This window comes from Bubalus bubalis, chromosome 4 (assembly GCF_019923935.1).
Source record: "Bubalus bubalis isolate 160015118507 breed Murrah chromosome 4, NDDB_SH_1, whole genome shotgun sequence".
In the NCBI taxonomy this organism is placed as follows: domain Eukaryota; kingdom Metazoa; phylum Chordata; class Mammalia; order Artiodactyla; family Bovidae; genus Bubalus; species Bubalus bubalis.
The window spans coordinates 33,812,016-33,832,470 of record NC_059160.1 but is presented as its reverse complement, the minus strand read 5'-3'; the positions used below and the strand labels follow the sequence as shown (position 1 = coordinate 33,832,470).

At 37.3% G+C, this 20,455-nt stretch overlaps 1 protein-coding gene and 1 long non-coding RNA gene across 15 annotated transcripts in view; one reads left to right on the top strand and one right to left on the bottom strand.

Moving 5' to 3' along the window:
* The window catches only part of SOX5 (SRY-box transcription factor 5), a 1,156,954-nt gene that overhangs the window by 587,126 nt on the left and 549,373 nt on the right, over nucleotides 1–20,455 (top strand). The window lies entirely within an intron of this gene.
* On the bottom strand, nucleotides 13,613–15,494 carry LOC123333475. Its single transcript, XR_006550902.1, has 2 exons — nucleotides 15,361–15,494; nucleotides 13,613–13,765 (listed from the first exon to the last, which is right to left on the bottom strand). It is a non-coding gene; the product is annotated as an uncharacterized LOC123333475 (long non-coding RNA).

Genomic DNA, 20,455 nt, shown 5'->3' with positions numbered 1-20,455 from the left:
AATAAACCAAAACACAGAAAACAGGGGAATCTCGGCAACTCCCTGCCATCCGGAAAGACGTATTTGAATTGTTTGAGCAGAGAGGAGACTGAGACATTGAGGGATTCCCCTGCACCCACTGGGAGTTTCATAAACTTTGAAACACACCTGTGGAACTGCCACTTTTGACTCAGACAGCTTTAGAATGTAAGCCAGACAGCATCTATCTCTGAGTCACTGTGGGCTGCATATTAAATATGCAAATAGCCACAGGAAGGAGCTCTGGCACTCAAAAGACTGACATCGAGGTGATCACTGTCCCCATCTTTAAGAACTTTGTCTTCTGAATGATTTCCCATTTACTAAACTAACACTCATGGAGTGGCTGCTAGGTACAGGTGCTGTTTAAAGTTATTTCAAATATTCCTCTAATCCTTAAAACAAGCCAAAGAGGAGGCACCGTTTTCCTCTTTTTTTATAATTGAGAAGCCTGAGGCACTGAGAGGGGAAAGGACTACTTGGGTCTCGTGGTTCGTGAGGCATAGAGCCTTGATATGAAACCCAGCCCTGCAGATCTGGATTCCATTCCCTTAATTATGCTACTTTGCTGGATATGTGGCCATACTCTACTAGCATGACATTTTACGCACCTTAGTCGTTTGCAAGCCCTGCTCAGATTCTTTTGAAATCCCCTTTGTTTCAGGAGCACAGTGCTCATGTCTGAATGCTCCTGTCAGATCCAAAAGAGATATAAAAATTACTGAAAGCGTGCCACATTCATTAACTAAGATGTGTATGCATACTTAGATGCTCAATCGTGTCTGACTCTTTGCACCCCATGGACTGTAGCCTGCCAGGCTCCTCTGTCCATGGATTCTCCAAGCAAGAGTACTGGAATGGGTTGCCATTCCCTTCACTCAGGCGATTTCCCAGACCCAGGGATGGAACTTGGGTCTCCTGCATTACAGGCAGATTCTTTACCGTCTGAGCCACCAGGGAAACCCACTGCTGCTACTGCTGCTAAGTCACTTCAGTCGTGTCCGACTCTGTGCGACCCCATAGACGGCAGCCCACCAGGCTCCCCTGTCCCTGGGATTCTCCAGGCAAGAACACTGGAGTGGGTTGCCATTGCCTTCTCCAATGCATGAAAGTGAAAAGTGAAAGTGAAGTCGCTGAGTCTTGTCCGACTCTTAGCGACCCCATGGACTGCTGCCCACCAGGCTCCTCCGTCCATGGGATTTTCCAGGCAAGAGGACTGGAGTGGGGTGCCATTGCCTTCTCCTTCACGAGCTATGCTGAGTATTTCACTTTTGTCTGAAGCTCTTCCAAGACGGTAAGGGACTGAGAATTTGTTCATTCATTCATTTGTTCCTTCGGCAAATGTTCATTATTGAGTGCTCACTGCATGTTACACACTCTGATGGCTGACACAGAGTCAATCAAGGATGCGTTTTAGATCCAATGTGGAATAGAATATACTATGTAAGGGGACTTCCCGGGTGGTGCTGGTGGTAAAGAACCCACCTGCCAATGCAGGAGACTAAGAGATGAGGGTTTGATCCCTGGCTTGGGAGGATTCCCTGGAGGAAGGCATGGCAACCCACTCCTGTATTCTTGCTGGAGAATCCCATGGACAGAGGAGCCTGGCAGGCTACAGTCCATAGGGTTGCAAAGAGTCAGACACGACTGAAGCGACAGCACCCACACGCGTACGGTGTGAGGAATCCTTCACACGTAGAGCAAAATTCTTAAAGATGACTCCTAGTTTATATTCGGAGATAGGAATTTTTTTAGGGTGAAATGTCATTTAACCTTTTGAATCAAACATTTAGAAACTCATGTAGAGATAGGAGCATTCTTTAAGAGACTCTGTCCACTTAGTGCCAAATAACAATGGACATGAATACTTTAGAAAAAGCATGCCTCATTGTGAGATTGTTTCTAAGACTTAATTTGTAGTCTTCCGTAATTCCCCTTGCACCTCTTAGACTAGAGAAGGTAGCAGCATTTTGGATCTAACCATACACTGTGCCTAATTCTCTTGTGGCATATAACATATTATACTACACTTAGGTGCAATAGCATATTTACCTGCTAAACTAAGCTTTCTGAGTGGGGTATTGCATTCTTCATCTTTGTGTTCTACTGCCTGTTGTAGTATCTGGAATATAAAACTTACTCGATATATGACTTTTAAATTAATTGATAAATACATTTTGCATATACACATAAATCAGAGACATGCACACACTTTTCCATGTGTAATATTATGCAAATCGTGGATGGTTCAAGACAAATTGTGCTATTAAAGGCAATGAGTATTCCTTTTATAAAAGAATAACCATAAAAATATAATAGATAATTTATTTGAATGTTTACTATAGAAAGCCTAATAAGATCCACTTCTATGTATTTAGTATGGGCTATTTAATTTAATCCTTACCCTAATTTTATGAAGCATGTACATGCTTTGTTTTAAGGGCCAATTGAAAATGAGAGAATTTCCCTGGAGAAGCCCATGTACTGCAATGAGAGCATAGCCCAAGCTTGCTGCAACTAGAGAAAGCCCTCTGTATTACAGACAGATTCTTTACCATCTGAGTTAACAGGGAAGCCCAGAGAAAGCCCACATATAGCAACAAAGACCCAGCACAGCCAAAAATAGTTTAAAAAGTTTTTAATGCACCATAACTGATGGACTTTTTACTTTAAGTATTATATAATTATTCTGTTACTATTACTAATGAAAAAGACTCAGGGAAATAAAAACATGTTAATCTCCCTCCCTTTCTAAGAAATAATTAAGTAGTCCCAGTTCAGGAGGTTGATATATTTTTTTTTTTTTTTAGAAATTCCATAAAATATCCAGATCCTCAGAAAAGAGAAGTAATGTAACTCAGGGAAAGGTTTTGTTTGGGTGATATGTGATTGTATGAGGAAACTTGTGCATTGTTAAGATATGTAAGCCACAGAGATGCCCCATAATAGACTAAGAACACCCTTGCCTGAACCCCTGGAGAAATTCAGTAAGAAAATTGTATCAGACCAGTCAGACACATGTGGGTGGAGAAGATTGTTCTGGCTCTGTCATGCTTATATTTGAATGAGAAAGATCCCTTTGATAGAGTTTGAATTTTGTTTGTTGAATTGTGTTTGTTGTATGCTTAGTAATCTGTCCCTATATGACAGAACACAAACTATTTTAACAAAATGAGAAAACTAATTCAGACGTTCAGATATTTTGTTTCCTGATGCCCATAGTACATGTACATACAGGTACCCTGTAAATACTGACTAGTCTTTTGCTTTCTGATATTTATTGACCTTTTTACCTCTCTGCTTTGTCATCTGTTGACAGAAAATGGGACTTTTGCTTAATCTAACCCAGGATGTTTCCTTTAAACAAAACAATTACTTCCTTTCGACAGGAAATTTATGAACCAGAAAGTCTGTGTAGACAATTCATCTCTTCTTTAGGTACTTTGCAACACAGTGTGAGCCTAAGGTCGGCTCAGGCTCTAGTGGGGAATAATATCAATTATTTTTATGAATCAAAATGCCCCAACTTGGGCTATCTGTTCCCATCTCTCCTCTACTAATACTCATAGTTAGGATATAACAATTAAACACTGGTAAATAATAGATAACGCATTCTTGGAGAACCATGTTTGCTGAAGGGATTGTGTGCTTCACAAAAGCAGAAAAATGAAATTATTGAGAAACCAGGAATGACAGACACTAGTTACTGATTGTAGTGTAACCATGTGTAAAAGATGAAACTCAGGAACTATTCGCAGTATGGACAGAAAATGGTAACGAAAATACATATCTATTGGTGGATTTCTTTACCTTTCCTCAGGAGGAAACAACCAGTGAAATCAAATATAATGATCCAAACAGATAAAAGGAGATCTATTTTATGCAACATACAACTGAACTGTGGAATTCATTGCTGCTGTCACTGAAGCAAATGGCATACTTTAGTTTTTAAAAAGGGGTCAATCATTTTTATGAACATGGAGAGCCCCGTGATTACATTATCTTGAGAAACTTTAAGAAAGTCCAGTCAATCACACTTAAGTTCAGATCAATAGCTTGGTCAGGAAAAAATATTTCCATATTTCGTTCATACAGTATACTTGTTGGTATAGCACACGTGAGGGCTTTACTGGTGGCCCAGTGGTAAAGAATCCGCCTACAACTGGGGAGACTCAGGTTGATCCCTGGATCATCCCCGGGAGAATAGAATAGCAACCCCTTCCAATAGTCTTGCCTGGAGAACTCCATGGACAGAGGAGCCTGGCGGGCTACATTCCATGGGGTTGCAAAAAGAGTCGGACACAACTTAGCAACTAAACAACAACAAACAAATAGTACACAATATGTTATTGATTTCTAGATTCTGTTCTTGGCCAACATTCACGACAGATTCTAGATTAGGATAAAAATTGTACAAAATGTTTTGTCAGTTTTAACTGCTTTATTGCTGCCTTGTATATGTGATACTATAAAGGTACATATTGATATTATTGTGCAGAAATTAATGCATAATTATTAGAACTAATAATACCAAGGCTTCCTAAAGTTGTACTCTTTGTTTATATATGTGTATTTTAGTCCTTTATTTTTGTGATAAAAATCTGATGTTAATCCAGCTCTACATTAGTTTTTTTCTGATGTTTGAAGACACATTAAAAAGGGTTAAATGTAGTATTGCTTAATCACTTGGAAATAAGGTAAAAGTGATCAGTACTCTGTCTTGTGCATGGCAGTTGTTAAACAACTTTAATGATTAATTTGGGGCTTTAACAAAAGGACTTAGTATTACTTAATGTGTACTTAATGTTTATTTTTAAATGTAGTTTAAACTAACAGTTACACTTATTATTAACCAATGCATTAAAATAAGGACATCTCACCCAAATTTGTTAATTTGCCATTTGTCACAAGAACATTCTCAAATTTAGGGGTGGTGTTTTCAAAAATTACTGATTATTTCTTTACAGTCAGATCAAAAATTGTTATCTAAAGATGTATCTAATTTTCACTTAGGCATTTTGATGTTTCCTGAGCATGGGGAGCAATTTTTTATTTCATCTGTGTTTTAATTTTTACAAGGCTCTTTCAATATGCTGTTCAACATTAGGCTCCCCTTATGTGAACAGTCTGGAAAGTGATTTTTTTTTTCTTGCAGTTATAAATTCACAAGAGAAGCCCAACTTTGATAAAGAGATAAAATGAATGGTTTAAGGACATTAACATATGTGGTTATGGTATTCTATTATACATATATAGTCTTTAATCAAAGGAACTCCGAATACTTTAATGTCCTCATAAAATTCAGTTTATAACTGACAGTATTTCTTAAGCCCCCGATTGATTCCTCTCTCTGTCTTCTCAATCCAAGAATTTGTCATTTTTCTTGCACATGGTATCACTAGTAAGAGGTTCTCTGGAGCTTGTAACTTAGTATTTTCGACTTGACAAACATGTTTAATGTTTATAATAGAGGGACTGAAGGTATACATATATCCAAGATAAACGTATTTAGTAAGTTCCCAAGTATTCAGTGAGCCTTATGACAAACAAAGTTCTATAGGATTCAGAAAACAGAGAAATTCCCCTTCGTGGTCCCCCACAACCATCAAAACTAATCTTCAGGATGTTCACTCTGGTGTCTCTGGTCCCTTTATAGAAAACCAAGTTTTCCTAAATGTCGAGATTTTCTACTTTAAGAAATATTAGTGTATTTTGATTACTGATGAGGGAGGATATTCTTTAATTTAGATCTATACTTAAAGTATGCTCGGGGTTCTTCACAAAGGTTTTTCCCCTAATCACAAGATAATCCAAACATTCAAAGGAATTTTTAATAAGCATTGCAGACATTTAGCTCAAGTAAATATATAATATTTGTGGGGCAACATCGAATCATTTATGCTTTTCAATAATCAGAGAAAAATCGTGCAGATTTTGAGCAATCCAAGTGCATAATGTCTTGTGACAGTGTAATAGCAATACTGCTACAATTATTTTCTTCCTACCATGAGCGAGTATTTACTAGGGATTTATGTTGGTAGATTTGTGATATTTTTCACTTGAAAAAGTTTCATCACAAGCCATTTTATAGTTTAGAAAGTGAAAACTCAGAGTTGTAAAAGTAACATGTCCATGGTCATACAGTGAGAAAGTAAGGACTGTCAACTCTAATTTCTGTTCATTTGTCTAAGTGCTAAAGAAGTGATATTTAGAACTATTTTTTTCTATGTGCTAGTCTTTTGAATTTATCCCAAAATATTTCCATAATTCTGCATTAAACACTACTGTATGCTCACCACAGTTCTAGGTTTCATATATATATGACACCGAAATCATGTTACATCTTCCTGGGAAAATAATGCTAACATAATTGAACCAAGACAAGCCTGTGTGAGCACCTCGGTATGAATTTAATTTTTATTTTTAAAAAATTGATATGTGTATCTTGTTTCCATAATAAGATTAAAATCAGCGAAGTTAGGAAATAAGTGTTCACTTCTATTGTATCTACATAGGTAGACTTCCTATGGGACCTTGCCACTTCCGACTGGACACAATAGGTGATTGATAAAAGTTTCTTGATTAAATGAATAGCTTTTCCTTCATTAAGTTTTTAATTCAATATGTTTAATACATTATCCTTCTTATATTTCTGTCCTTAGAAACATATGAGAGAGTTCAAAGGAGTAGGGGAAATTAATATGTATATATTGTAGAATTTAGATAAAATTTTCACTGATATGAAAATGCTGAGATTTTTCTATCATCATTATACCTAGAAAAATATTTTACCATTTTTGTAACCATTTGAGCTTTAACTACTTTAAGTACATATGATTTGCCTTTTATTGTTAAATATGAACCATATTAGATTTGTTAATATACAGGGGAGCCCTATTAGAATTGACTTTTATAGTTGCAGTGTTTCAGAAGTTTTTTGTTTGTTTCTATAATCAATGAACTCAAGAATAGCCCCTTGCATCTAACTCATCTCTGTATTATCTGTCCAGTGTTGACTTTAGTGAGACCTTGAACAGTCACCACTACACAATATGCTTTAAAGTTTTAAAAGCTATTTGTTTTGGCTTGTTGTAGTCTAGCAATTGAGAAATTATTTAGTCATAGCTGATCTTACACACAGGAAAAACCATCAAATCATCATCTCTTTTTGAATGTCTATGTTTTTTTCGGAAGGCTTCATTACTTCTGGGGATATAAGTGAGTCATATGTGTTGGGAAAGCTCACAGTTTCCATGATTGCTCACATTTTTTGACTTTAATATTTACCATTAGAAATGACATTTCATTCTGCCAGAAATATGGGAGAGGGGGTCGATATCCAGAAGTCTCTTTTCTAGTAAAACTATGATTGGATAAGACTATGTAATAGATAGGTGTTCTTGTTTTCATTCTGATGCTAAGGATCAGAAGAAAATGTAAGAAGTAAACTAGTTGTAAAAAGCAGTGATCAGTGTGAGAATAACAATTTATAATTTTTAATTGGGAAGTCCACATAAAAATCATAGAGAACTCTGCAGCTGACTTGAGGCTGATGTGCTCCATGTCTGTAAACCGGACTGAGGCACTGTATACATCGATGAAAGTGTGTTACAGCTTGGAAAGAAGACTCAGAAATAACAGATCAGCTGATGTCCATTCGTTTTCTATCATATATTGCTCAAGAGTGAATAGTACAATATTGAAATATTGAATTATTTTCAGTTGAACTTCAAACCTAAAATATGTAACTTCTTGTCATGGGTAGTAGATAAAAAACATCTTCTTAATCTTACTTTACCTGAATTATGTTGGGCTTTACCTGGACCTCTTTGCCCTCCTTTGCAAAAATGCAAAGCAAAGTGGGGGTTGAAGTTCCCATTATGTCAACAGGTCTCAAGAATGTGGCAATGTTTGGTTGTGTAACTAATTTGTTTTACAAAAGGAAGAGCCCTCCTTAGGATTTTTGGAGCTAACACTGAAACTCCCCAAACCTCATCACACGTCACAGGACTGTGGCGAAACACTGTTCTCTGGGTCACTGGGAATCACAACAGAGCGATTCCCTCTTGACCCCTGGCTTCTAGAGTTGGCATTGTCCCTGCTCCAGAAGGTAATGGGAAAGCCCAGACTTGACAGTGCAATGAATATGCACGACCCCTGCATTCCCTGTGTCTCTGCCACTGACAGAGCTTCCTGGGAATTCAAGGCACATGTTGTGCTCTGAAAAAACCTCCACACATTCACATGGTTTCTGGCTGAAAGAAAGGTTTATTTGGTGACTCATTTACATTTATCTTCCTCTGTTAATTTTGGTAGGGTTTTATCTTTGTTTCTAGCAACTATATGATGAAAGCTCTCTAAACATGAAGAAAATATACAGGATAGTTTTGTCAGATTTTAAATCTCCATTTCTACTCTTTTCCCCTTTTGGATCTCTTTTTAGGGAAAGGGGAATGAGTGGTTTCAGAAAGCATCTTTAAAGTATTTACAGCATCCTGCATAACTCTTTCTGGGTTTAGCTATCAAGTTTGGACTACTGCTTTTATCACTACTCTGTGTAACAATTTGCAGTAGACCTGGTAATACTAGCATTAAATGTACATTATAGCAGGTAGTGCCACTAAAATGGAGAAGTAGTGTTGGAAACTGCTAGACAGACACCAATTAGTCTCTATTTTGAGGAAATATTTTAGTGAAAGTGAATAAATAATTCTTGTAACTATAGATATGTACAAATGCACATTTATGAGATGTAACATCTTTTCATAAAATTTTATATTTAACTTTGGAATAGAAATACGTTTGACTGGAATATTTTGAACTTTTTAAGTTAAATATCACTTAAATGATATATACTTCTCACTGCATTTTTTATTCGCCAGCCTCCTTGACTCTCCCCCAGTATAACTCTGATCGTAGACTGAAGCATTTTAAGTCAACATCGGGACAAGGTAGCTGTCTCTTTTTCTTAGCTCATTTAGCTCTTTTAGCTGTAGTTGATTCACAGCAAGTTTATATCCAGATTCACAGAATTATTGATTAAAGTCATGAAATATCATTACCATCCATACATGGGAGTTCGTCTTGTACCATCAATGACAATGCTAAGAAACAGACTTCAAAATGGTTAATTTCAAGGTATCAACCTATCCGCTTTATCAGGATTCACTCTTTTCACTATCTGTATATCTGCTCTATGTATGTGTATATATGTTATTTATTGGAATTGTCTTAAGTGCATACTTGAATAGCTCACAAGGGTCAAAGAGAGTTCAAATGATAGAAAAATGGTTTGTTATTTTCTCCCTCCTCCACCCCCCATCACTAATACTAACTGATGAAGAGTGCAAGGCAGTGTCCTTCAATTTAAAGAGACAACCTTGTTCATTTGGAGGGTGAGAATGCCATTTTTGTGAAATACTGTAAATAGTAATTCACAAGAGGGTGACTTTTTTATTGCTTTTACATTGATAACATGCCTTGTGAAGACTTACAGTTATTCTGCTGAATTTAAGAGAGATAAGAATGGAATGTGTGTGTTAATTTAAACATCTGTACATACAATGAAAGAATCCTTTATTATGCAGGAAATCAAATCCTTTCATGTGTTTACCAATATCAAGTAACTTTTAAACTTGTTATCCAATATGTGAATACTTTATTTCTTTATTCAGGTTTTCCTTCCACCCTGCCTTCCTGAAATATTGAGAAAAGGGCCCTGATCGTAATATAAATCCCTGAATCTACAGTTTGTAATAGTGAATTTAAATCACATCTAGAAGCAGTATCACTAGCCATAGCAGCATCTGACTGCAGAGCAAACCACAAGAACCGAGAGAGCTGATGTCAACCAAAATAAGGGTGCAGCTTGCTGTGTATTCAGTTTGTATAGAGCCTATTATTCAGCTTGATGAAAAATAATGGCCATGTGTACAGGTCGCTGGTAAACATAAAAATCACATACTGATTCACTCCTCAAGAGAAGTACCTTAGCAATCTCAGTTGGCTACCTTGCACATTAACCCTGTGTACCTTCATGATATTATTTTGGTAAGGTACAGTAGAAGCATTTGAGAATTGGAATGTGAAAAGCTGTTAAGTAAGTGTAGTGTTGGAATGTTTAATGGCATTAATTATCATTTATACGTGGACCTAATCCTTCTTAAGGCCCAGAAAGCAGTGACTCACTGGGTGGTCATTAACTGTCATTATTGCTGGTCAAGTCAACATCCTATTCATAAAAATAAAGAAAAAAATTAATGGTGAAAACATGTCATTCTATAATACAGTATTTGGGTTGTTAACTATCTTATTCCCTATTCTGTTGGCATTTGGAAATTAGATGGATCTCAATATTTTTATCATTACAGTTAAAGCCTTAACAAAAAATCTCTCTGTATGTGTGTGTATAATTTTTTCCTTTCCTTGAGGTTCTCCTTGTATGGGGTGGGGGGAAACACCTTATAAAAGATCTGTAGAGGAGTTTTGTTTTTGTTTTAAATTGATCATCTCTGAGGGACAGAGATCAATTTGGAAGGATAACTACCTATAGATGGAAACAAACAGCTGGCCAGTTCAGGGCAAAACTTTCTCCAGTCTGAGAATTTGGCACCGTGCAATTAACCGTTCATATTTTGTAATGAATGAGGGGCAAACAGCAGGATAAATAGTTGTAGAAGTTTAAGTTTCATAACATTAAAATATGTGCAATTATACATAGTGAGGGAGATGCTTTTCTTTCTTTCATTAGGAAATTCTTTATACATAAGGGCCAGTGAGTTGAAGGACTGTGATTTATTTTTTTGACCTAATATAGTTATTACATTTTATTTATGGTCACTATTCCTGGATGTGATATCATTTACTTGTGGTTTCTGACAAAAGAAGAAAAAAAATATCCCCGTAGTTTTCTTCTCTGCTGTTTTCTTTGTTGCTTTATTTCTTTGTCTTAGGGTTGCTGCTTGGTTTGATTTATATATTGTGCTAGCTTCAAATGATCCATCAGGAAAGCTGGTTTTTATTTCTGATTTTGAATTTTTCTTTGTAAAGGTTTATTTGTAACTGTTGTTATAGGGGTTCGTGTGTGGACTGTGTGTACTAGAGTGTACGACAGGCTGCAATGTAAGCTGTGGTTGTTATCAGTGGTTAGTATTTACTGAGTAACCGCATATTCTAAGTCCGGAGTTGATGAAATTAAAAAGTAGATGGTATTAGGATAAGATATAGGTACAAGTTGCCAAAAGTAATTATATTAACTTTTCTATCCTCGGAGTCACTTAGAATCTTCTCACAACGGCCAGTTCTGCCACCATATAGTATTTATTGAGAAGTCACAGTTTGCGAGGTACAGAAAAAAGCATTGGAAAGACAGAACCATGATTTCAGACAGAAATGTAAAACAGGATTTGGGAGACTTTGAGCTTACATCGTCAGGAGACGCTGGGGTTTAGCATTCTGTTTCATGTGGAGACCCGCAGTTAATATGGTCCTTGTTGAAACTTAAAACAGCTCTATTAGGAGCTTGATTGAGAAGTGGGGGAAGAAGGCTAGAATAAACAAAAGTGTGCATTTTCAAGACAGCCTAATTGTATACAGTACATTTGCTTCCGCAGTTCCTTCTAATCCATCGAATAGTAAAACACACAAGTTTCTTCTATTAAAGTAGATAAAATTGTTAGGTAAGTACAATACGTAGACCAGAAGGAGGAATGGCATCCGTTTAACAATTCCCTATTGTTCAGAGGATCACAGAAGTTACTGTTGCCTGCCTGTCGCATTCAATCAACTTGGGGAAAATGCTGCTTTGGAGAAAAGGGAGAAGGAAACTCTGAAAGTATTTGCTTACACCTTTTTTCAAAAATTCCTCCGGAGTGGTGGTGATGAGCGTCCCAGGAGCAAGGGAGAATGTGGGTTTGTGAAGTGAAAGAGTTATTGGCTTCCCCTCACCCCCATTCCTGTCTTTTACTTTGGTCCTGCCCAGGAAAACTGCACGGCAGTCGGAACTAATTGTAACTCACTCAGGAAAGTCTTCATTAGCACCACCACACATGGTTACCAGATGTGCCGAAAGGCAAGGCCAGGGAGACCGGGGCTGAGACATCCAGGGAGAAGAGAGAAACAAGTAGCTTCATTTGAAAACTTAATAATCTGCCTTTTGTTTCCAAGTGCATTGTGTTAGAGAAATTGGAGAGAAGGGAGTTTGGGAAGATGAAATGCCTCCTTATTCACTCATTCTCTGGAAGCTGAATGGAAATTTTTTTGTCTTCTTCCAAAGATCAAAACTTTCTGTGACCATCAGTGGATTGGGAATGTTTTACTTTCTCCATCAAAAATGAAAAGTACCTGGATTATCAAAAGAGTCATGTTTTTCTCATGGCTGAGATTGATACCTCTAAATTGGGGGTCTTTGAATAGAGAGATTTATACAAATGTAAATGACATGTAAAAACTGTTGTATTCAGATTGCAGTTCCAACTGAGAGATATTGAAAACAGGCGAACAAGGTTCTTCTCACCTTTTCCTAACCTTGATCCAAGTCAGGCATGGAGTGAAAGTGTGAAAGTGAAAGTCACTCAGTCGTATCCGACTCTTACCAACCCCATGGACTGTAGTCCATGGAATTATTCAGGTCAGAATACTGGCGTGGGTAGTCTTTCCCTTCTCCAGGGAATCTTCCCAACCCAGGGGTCAAACCCAGGTCTCCTGCATTGCAGGCTGATCTTTACCAGCTGAACCACAAGGGAAGCCCAAGAACACTGGAGTGGGTAGCCTATGCCTTGTCCAGTGGATCTCCCGACCCAGGGATCAAACCAGTCTTCTGCATTGCAGGAGGATTCTTCACCAACTGAGCTATCAGTGAGTGTGGCATTATGTCTTTTTTCAAACAAATTGTGCTACTTTTGGCAGTAAAATTACTGATTAAAGACCCTGAGATTAAATATTTTATTTGCAGTACTTACTGATAAGTTTCCTGGAAATTTGGATTTATTCCTACTCACTGTATGTTCCGTAAGAGATTAAATGTGGTCACAGAATTTCTGTTTCTGAAATGTATTCACCATCTTCTGACTTAACTGCATACCTCTGTCTATAGACATAAATTATTTTGGAAAGCCAGTAAGAACACTCCTATCTAGATGAAACCTCTGGTTCTCAAAATGGAACCTTTTTTCACTGCAGGAAATGATGACATTAAAAAAAATGACACAGTAATTTGGATTCTCATAAAAACATAGCAACTTTGTTATTTATTTATTCAGCGCCTGGACTGGCATATTTTTCGAAAAGTTCATTTTGCAGTGATACTGGAGTTTCAAAGTAATTTTTAAAATTAGACATCAAAAATCTTGAATTAATGATTTGTAAAAATCTTGAATTCTACAACTGAAAATGTCAAGACTGCCTAGGTATTTTACTAGCAGTTTTTAGGACAGCACCTTTTTGGGTGATGTTCAATTTGCCCTTCCATTTCTAACACTGCAGTAGAATCATACAACTGGTCTTATAAGAACATGGCTTAATTTCATTAACCTGTTGGGGGTCATGGAACCATTTGAAATTTTGATGAAATCTATGGACCTTCTTCTCACAAATGTATTTGTACACAGACTTTTAATGTAATTGAAGACAACAGCAACCTCAAGTGTTATTCTAAGAATTAAATGTAGGGACTTTCCTGGCAGTCCAGTAGTTGGGACTTCGCCTTCCAATGTGGGGAGTGTGAGTTCCATCCTAGGGTTCCACATGCCTTGCAGCCAAATAAAAAACAAGAAACATAGAACAGAAACAATACTGTAACAAATGCAATAAAAACTTTAAAAAAATAATTAAATGTATTGATACATATAATGCGGTTGGAACCACACCTCACAGATATGAAGTGCTGCACTGATGCCATGTTTGAGCTATCAGTGTTCCTCAATTCTTTAATTAAATAGAGTGATCTAAAAACACCTTATGAAAAAGGATATTGAAAATTAATTGTCCTCCTATTAAAAGATTTATCTTTAAACTACTATATTTCAAATTTTTAGAGCTTCTTTCCTAACTCTTCTTTATTCAGGAACTTAAAAAAGCATAAAAACTTAGGAAAGAAATAATATTAGAAGACAACGATCAACATTTAAACAAAACAAATGCAAAAATATCAACCCAATTAAAGAAGTATTCACTGTTCAGGCAAAGCTAAGGCAAAATGAAATTGTATCTAAAAATAAAAATGTTGGGTAAGTTTTGGCTCTTGATAAATATTTCATTGAGTACATTTAAATTAACTGTGGTATAAACTGATGAGGAGATCTCTCAGTTTTAAAGTAATTATCAACAGTTGCTAAGCAATATAGAAAATAGACAACAATGTAAATTTGCTATTAAAAATGTCATCATTGTGTGGGAAAAACTACTTTTTACAATTTCTTGCTATGTTTCTATATAGGAGAATATGAAGTCATTATTATTTCTCATAAATATAAAATATGGTTATTTATTTTTAAAATAAATTTGCTCAGCTTCTAAGTAGCACCAACTTATTTGTTGACTTAGGTCCTTAACATTCTTGTGTTTGGGTAAAATGTCTTTTTTCTTTATTTGTTTTTAGAAACAAGTAAAAAGTATATTTTAAATTAACTAAATAATATTAAATAGATGTTTACTGCTAATTAGTGTATGGTTTGAATTGTAATTATGTCATCCAAAGGGACTTTATAAATATAGTCTAGTTAAAGCGTGATTCAATCTTCAATGATTCACAGAGGCATACATTCATTATTATTCATTTAGTGCTCTCTGATTTGAGCTCTAAATGTAATCCAAGAAAAGATGGAGGGATTTTACTTTTATTGTCATGATTTAATATAGCAGGTCCCTTAGTTATCATCCTGTACTAATCCAGGGATTGTTACAACTTCTTAGAGTCTGTTATTTGATTTTTAACTCAGTCTGTTTATCATACTAGCAGAGCAGCATGTAAATTCAAGAGGTTAGAGGAAAATAACCCATCTCATTACAAGACAATAACCATATATTTTTCTACTGTCCAAATTTTAGTTTAACTTTGCTCTTTGATATATTACTATGTTAAAACTCTTAACCATGCCTTCTATTCATCTAAACTATAAAGAAACTACCAACTTCATTTATCCAACAATCTTTATTAAGTCCTAAGTCCATATTGTGTGACAGGCATTGTGCTAAGTGCTCTGAATAGGATACAATTATGATCTGCCCTGAGAGATCTTACAGACTAGAATAAAACACTAAAACACTGAAAAAGTACTGTTTATTGTGAAACTGTTGACTTTTACAAAAGTTTTTTTTAAGATTTATCTATTTAGTTATTATTACTTTTTTTGGCTGTGGTCCATCTTTGTAGCTGCGAGAGGGCTCTCTCTAGTTGCAGCGAGCTGGGACTGTTCTTTCTTGCTGTGTGTGGGCTTCTCTTTGTGGTGGCTTCTCTTGTTGCAGAGCACAGGCTCTAGGCACTCAGGCTTCAGCAGCCGCAGCTTGTGGACTCAGTAGCTGTGACACATAGGCTTTCTTGCTCTGTGTCATGTGGGATCGTCCCGAACCAGGGATCAAGCTGGTGTCCCTTGCATTGCAAGGCGGATTCTTCAATCCTGAACCACCAGGGAAGCTCCCAAAGTTTTAACTGCACAGAGTGCTCAAGAGAAAAGGCAGCCAGAGAAACCCATCTCACTCCCAAATCCTCGAAGTCATAGAAGAGCATTTTCTAAAGCTCAGAAGGGAGAGAAAGAACAGTGAAATCAAAGAACTGCAAGGTGAGAAACATGGAAGAGCAGAGAGAATTGTGAACCAGCAGTTAATAGGGACCAGCCTGGGGAGGCCCTTGCAAGCTTGTTTAAAACTGTTGGACTTTCCTTAGGCTTGTGGTGGTTATGGAAAATTTGATGTGATTGGATTTGCATTTTTACTAGATGAGTTTAGGTGTAAGGTAGAGGATATGTTGGAGGGGAACCAGACTAGAGACAGAGAGATATGAATAGCCTATGACAATGATCTGGAGAGAGATATCAGTAACTTAAAAGCAGAGCCAATTTCTAATATTGGGGGACTTGAGGGCAAGAAGGAAACTTTGGTGGAAGAGTGGGCACATAAAGAAGGGGTTTCCGTATGAGGACCTCTGTATGTCCCAGTCTTGCTTTCCCATTGCCATCCTTATGACTTTTCATCTTGGTCTTAAAAAATACCATGTTATACTACCTTCAGATAACCACTTGAATAACCTTTACAGAAAGGACACTGCTTTTGGAAATCATGTTGAAGGGAAGTTGCTGCTGCTGCTGCTGCTAAGTTGCTTCAGTCGTGTCTGACTCTTAGCGACCCCATGGACTGCAGCCCACCAGGCTCCTCCATCCATGGAATTTTCCAGGCAAGAGTACTGGAGTGGGTTCCCATTGCCTTCTCCATGAAGGGAAGTTATCATTCACCAATTTCTATTTTATCTTGTCTTGCTCTTTCTCTTATCTTGCTCTGTCTGCTCAAAGTAGAGTTATAGAGGACAATAGAGTCAGATTTGAGAGATATTTAGGACAGATTAATGTGACATAATCTTTTGCTGGATTTGGGGATTATTCCTAAATTTCCAGCTTTGGAGTTTCAGTGAATAGTGGTGTTGTTTAGAAAACACTGAGGAGAGGCAGGAGGAGGTAATGAATTTGATTTAATTTTAAAAAATTTATTTATTTATTGGCTGTATAGTATGTGGGGTCTTAATTCCCCTACCAGGGATCAAACATGCACCCCCTGCATTGGAAGCATGGCATCTTAACCACTGGACTGCCTGAGAAGTTCCTAAATTTAATTTTAAACTTGCTGAACTTGAGATGCCTACAAGACATCCACGTCAAGATGTGGGCGAGTAGAATATGGTAGTCTGGAGTCAAGAGAGAAGATTTGAGGGTTCTTTTCACATAGATGGTGCTCAAAAGCATAAGAGTAAATAATACATCAGGGGCTTCCTTGGTAACTCAGTGGTAAAGAATCCATCTGCCAGTGCAGATGCTATGGGTTTGATCCCTGGGTGGGGAAGATCCCATGGAGGAGGAAATGGCAACCCACTTCAGTATTCTTTTTTTTTTTCTAATTTATTTATTTTTAATTGAAGGATAAGTGCTTTACAATATTGTGTTGGTTTCTGCCGTGTATCAGCATGAAACAGCCTTAGGTATACATATGTCCCCTCCCTCTTGAACCTCCTTCCTACCCCCTAATCCCACCCCTCTATGTTGTTACAGAGCACCAGTTTGAGCTCCCTGAGTCATAGAGAAAATTACCACTGGCTATCTATTTTACACATAGTAATGTATATGTTTCCATGCTACTCTCTCAATTCACTGCCCCCCCTTCCCCTCTTGTGTCCACAAGTTTGTTCTCTTTGTTTGCATCTCCATTCCTGCCTTGCAAATAAGTTCATCAGTACCAGACATTTCTTCAAAAAGCACATATAGATGGGTAATACACACACAAAAAGTTGCTCAACATCTCTCATTATTCAGTTCAGTCAGTTCAGTTCAGTCTCTCAGTCATGTCCGACTCTTTGTGACCCCATGAACCACAGCACACCAGGCCTCCCTGTCCATCACCAACTCCCAGAATTCATCCAAACTCATGTCCATTGAGTCGGTGATGCAATCCAACCATCTCATCCTCTGCCGTCCCCTTCTCCTCTTGCCCCCAATCTTTCCCAGCATCAGGGTCTTTTCAAATGAGTCAGCTCTTCGCATCAGGTGGCCAAAGCTGGAGTCTCAGCTTCAACATCAGTCCTTCCAATGAACACCCAGGACTGATCTGCTTTAGGATGGACTGGTTGGATCTCCTTGTCATCCAAGGGACTCTCAAGAGTCTTCTCCAATACCTCAATTCAAAAACATCAGTTCTTTGGTGCTCAGCTTTCTTTATAGTCCATTGGTGGGATGTAAATTAATACAGTCACTATGGAGAGCAGTATGGAGATTCCTTAAAAAACTGGGAATTAAACTATCGTATCACCCAACAATCCCAGTACTGGCCATATACCCTAAGGAAACCATAACTGAAAAAGACACATGTAACCCAGTGTTGATTGTAGCACTGTGTACAATAGCTAGGACAGGGAAGGAACCTAGATGTCCATCTACAGATGAATGGATAAAGAAGCTGTGGTACATACATACAATTGAATATTACTCAGACATAAAGAGGAACACATTTGAGTCAGTTCTAATGAAGTGGATTAACCTAGAGCCTATTATACAGAGTGAAGTAAGTCAGAAAGAAAAAACCAAATATTGTATATTAATGCATATATATGGAGTGCACTCCAGTATTCTTGCTTGGGAAATCCATGGACAGAGGACCCTGGAAGGCTATAGTCCATGGGTTTGCAAAAGAGTTGGACATGACTTAGTGACTAAGAAGGCAGCCTAGTGTAAGATCATGAGGAATTTCCAGTTCTAAGGGTCTGGAATCTCAGAAGCCAGTAAGACATTGTTTTGAGGAAATAGGAGTATTTAGCTGTAATAGATGTACCAGGGAATTAAGCAAGTGAAGGAATATGTGAATCAGCATCTGCTAGTTTTATCAATGAGAATGAAGAGTTTCAGAAAAATTCACGTTAAGCAGAGACTATAACTATACCAATATGATATGAAGCTTTGTGGGTTCACCTGGCTTTCAAATTCACTTTAAAAAGTTTACCTATGTATAAATCTTTCTTAAATGCTTATTTACCTCTGTAGTGTGGGGTTTTATATTTCTATTCGCAATCTCTGCAAAGTCCTTTGGGATGGTGATATACTATTCCCTTGGTGGCTTTCTCTTCTAGTGAGTGGATGAGATTACATTAACTCTGTTGCAGATGTACAGTGAAAGACTTTAAAGAAATCTTTGTATGCAGTTTAACAGCCATAGCTGAAGGTAACAGCTCCTCTATAGTCAAAAGGCTTCACCAGTTCTAGCCACAGCACTAACGGGGATTTCCCTAGCCAATAGTTCCCTGGTAGCTCAGATAGCAAAGAATCCGCCTACAATGTGGGAGACTTGGGCTCGATTCCTGGGTTGGAAAGATCCCCCACGGAAGGGAATGGCTACCAACTCCAGTATTCTTGCCTGGGGAATTCCATGGACAGAGGAGCCTGGCAGGCTACAGTCCATGGGGTCTCCAAGAGTTGGACATGACTGAGCAACTATCACCAGCCACTAGTTAATTATAGTTGATGATTTTTTTTAAATATATATTTTTCTCAGATTTTTCTCTTTTGAGATAAGAAACATTCTATACTCAGAACATCTAATACAGAGTTGGAGGAATTCTTTACATGTTAAAATTATGTTATCTTCTGTAATCCAGGAAGTATCATTGGAACCTTCAGTCCCATGATTACCCTGTCAAAATCATTTCCTTTAGGAAGCAACTGCCAAGGCTAACTTTAGTTTTCCTTTGCTTTTTTGTTTCCTGTGGCAACCCACTCCAGTATTCTTGCCTGGAGAATCCCATGGACGGAGGAGCCTGGTGGCCTGCAGTCCACGGGGTCTCAAAGAGTCGGACACGACTGAGCAACTTCACTTGTTTACCCTAATTATATGAGGCATTTTTCTTTTTACAATTTTTTAAGTAAGACTGTAAGCCTATAGCTATGTTGAATCTGGTTATTAAAGAAAGTTAAGCCATCTTATTGGATATATTCAGATTCTAAGGTTTTATTTATATATGATAATCCAGTCTATTAAAGGGATGTAGATTAGAAAGAAAATCTGGTCTCCAGGAGCTAATTGTTTAGTATACAGAGTTTCTATGATTTTTATTATATTCCTGCTAATCATAATATTCACCTTAGTGAGAGCCAACTCAGTTTTCTGATTTATTTGTGAAGAAAATTGGGTGGCCACAAATGAATATTGTTATTTATTCCATGGAATGTTTTTTTTTTTTTTTTCCCAGAAATTACAGTCACTGGTATTTTTTTAAGTGTGCTGTTTTATTTTGTGAATAATTTTGAAAGTTTCTTTTGGTATTTTACCATCTCCCACTTGTTTATTACCTGTCAGCTAATTTGAGGATTTGAAAGGAATATTTTACTCTTCCCTGTAATAAACATTAGGAGCCACTAGATAGAAGTCGAGAGTCTCCACAGCCTGAGAACCCATTCATCTGTGACTAGTGGGAGAGCAGTTACTCTTCTCTGTATCTAAAATAATATTTTCTTTGAGAAAACTTCTAGCAAATTTATTATGGTAAAAAATAGAAGTGGAGATGTTTAAGCAAGAGAACTAGAGTTGAACTAGCACATTTCAATTCTTTTTCTCTGGATTGGATTCTATTTATTGCTTAGGTAACCTTCAGACCTTTGGTATGAGTTTCGTAAAATCGATTAGAGGCACATTGAGTTTACCATGGTCTCAGTTTCCCAGCTGCCACACTCTTTGGGTCACAGTCTGTGTA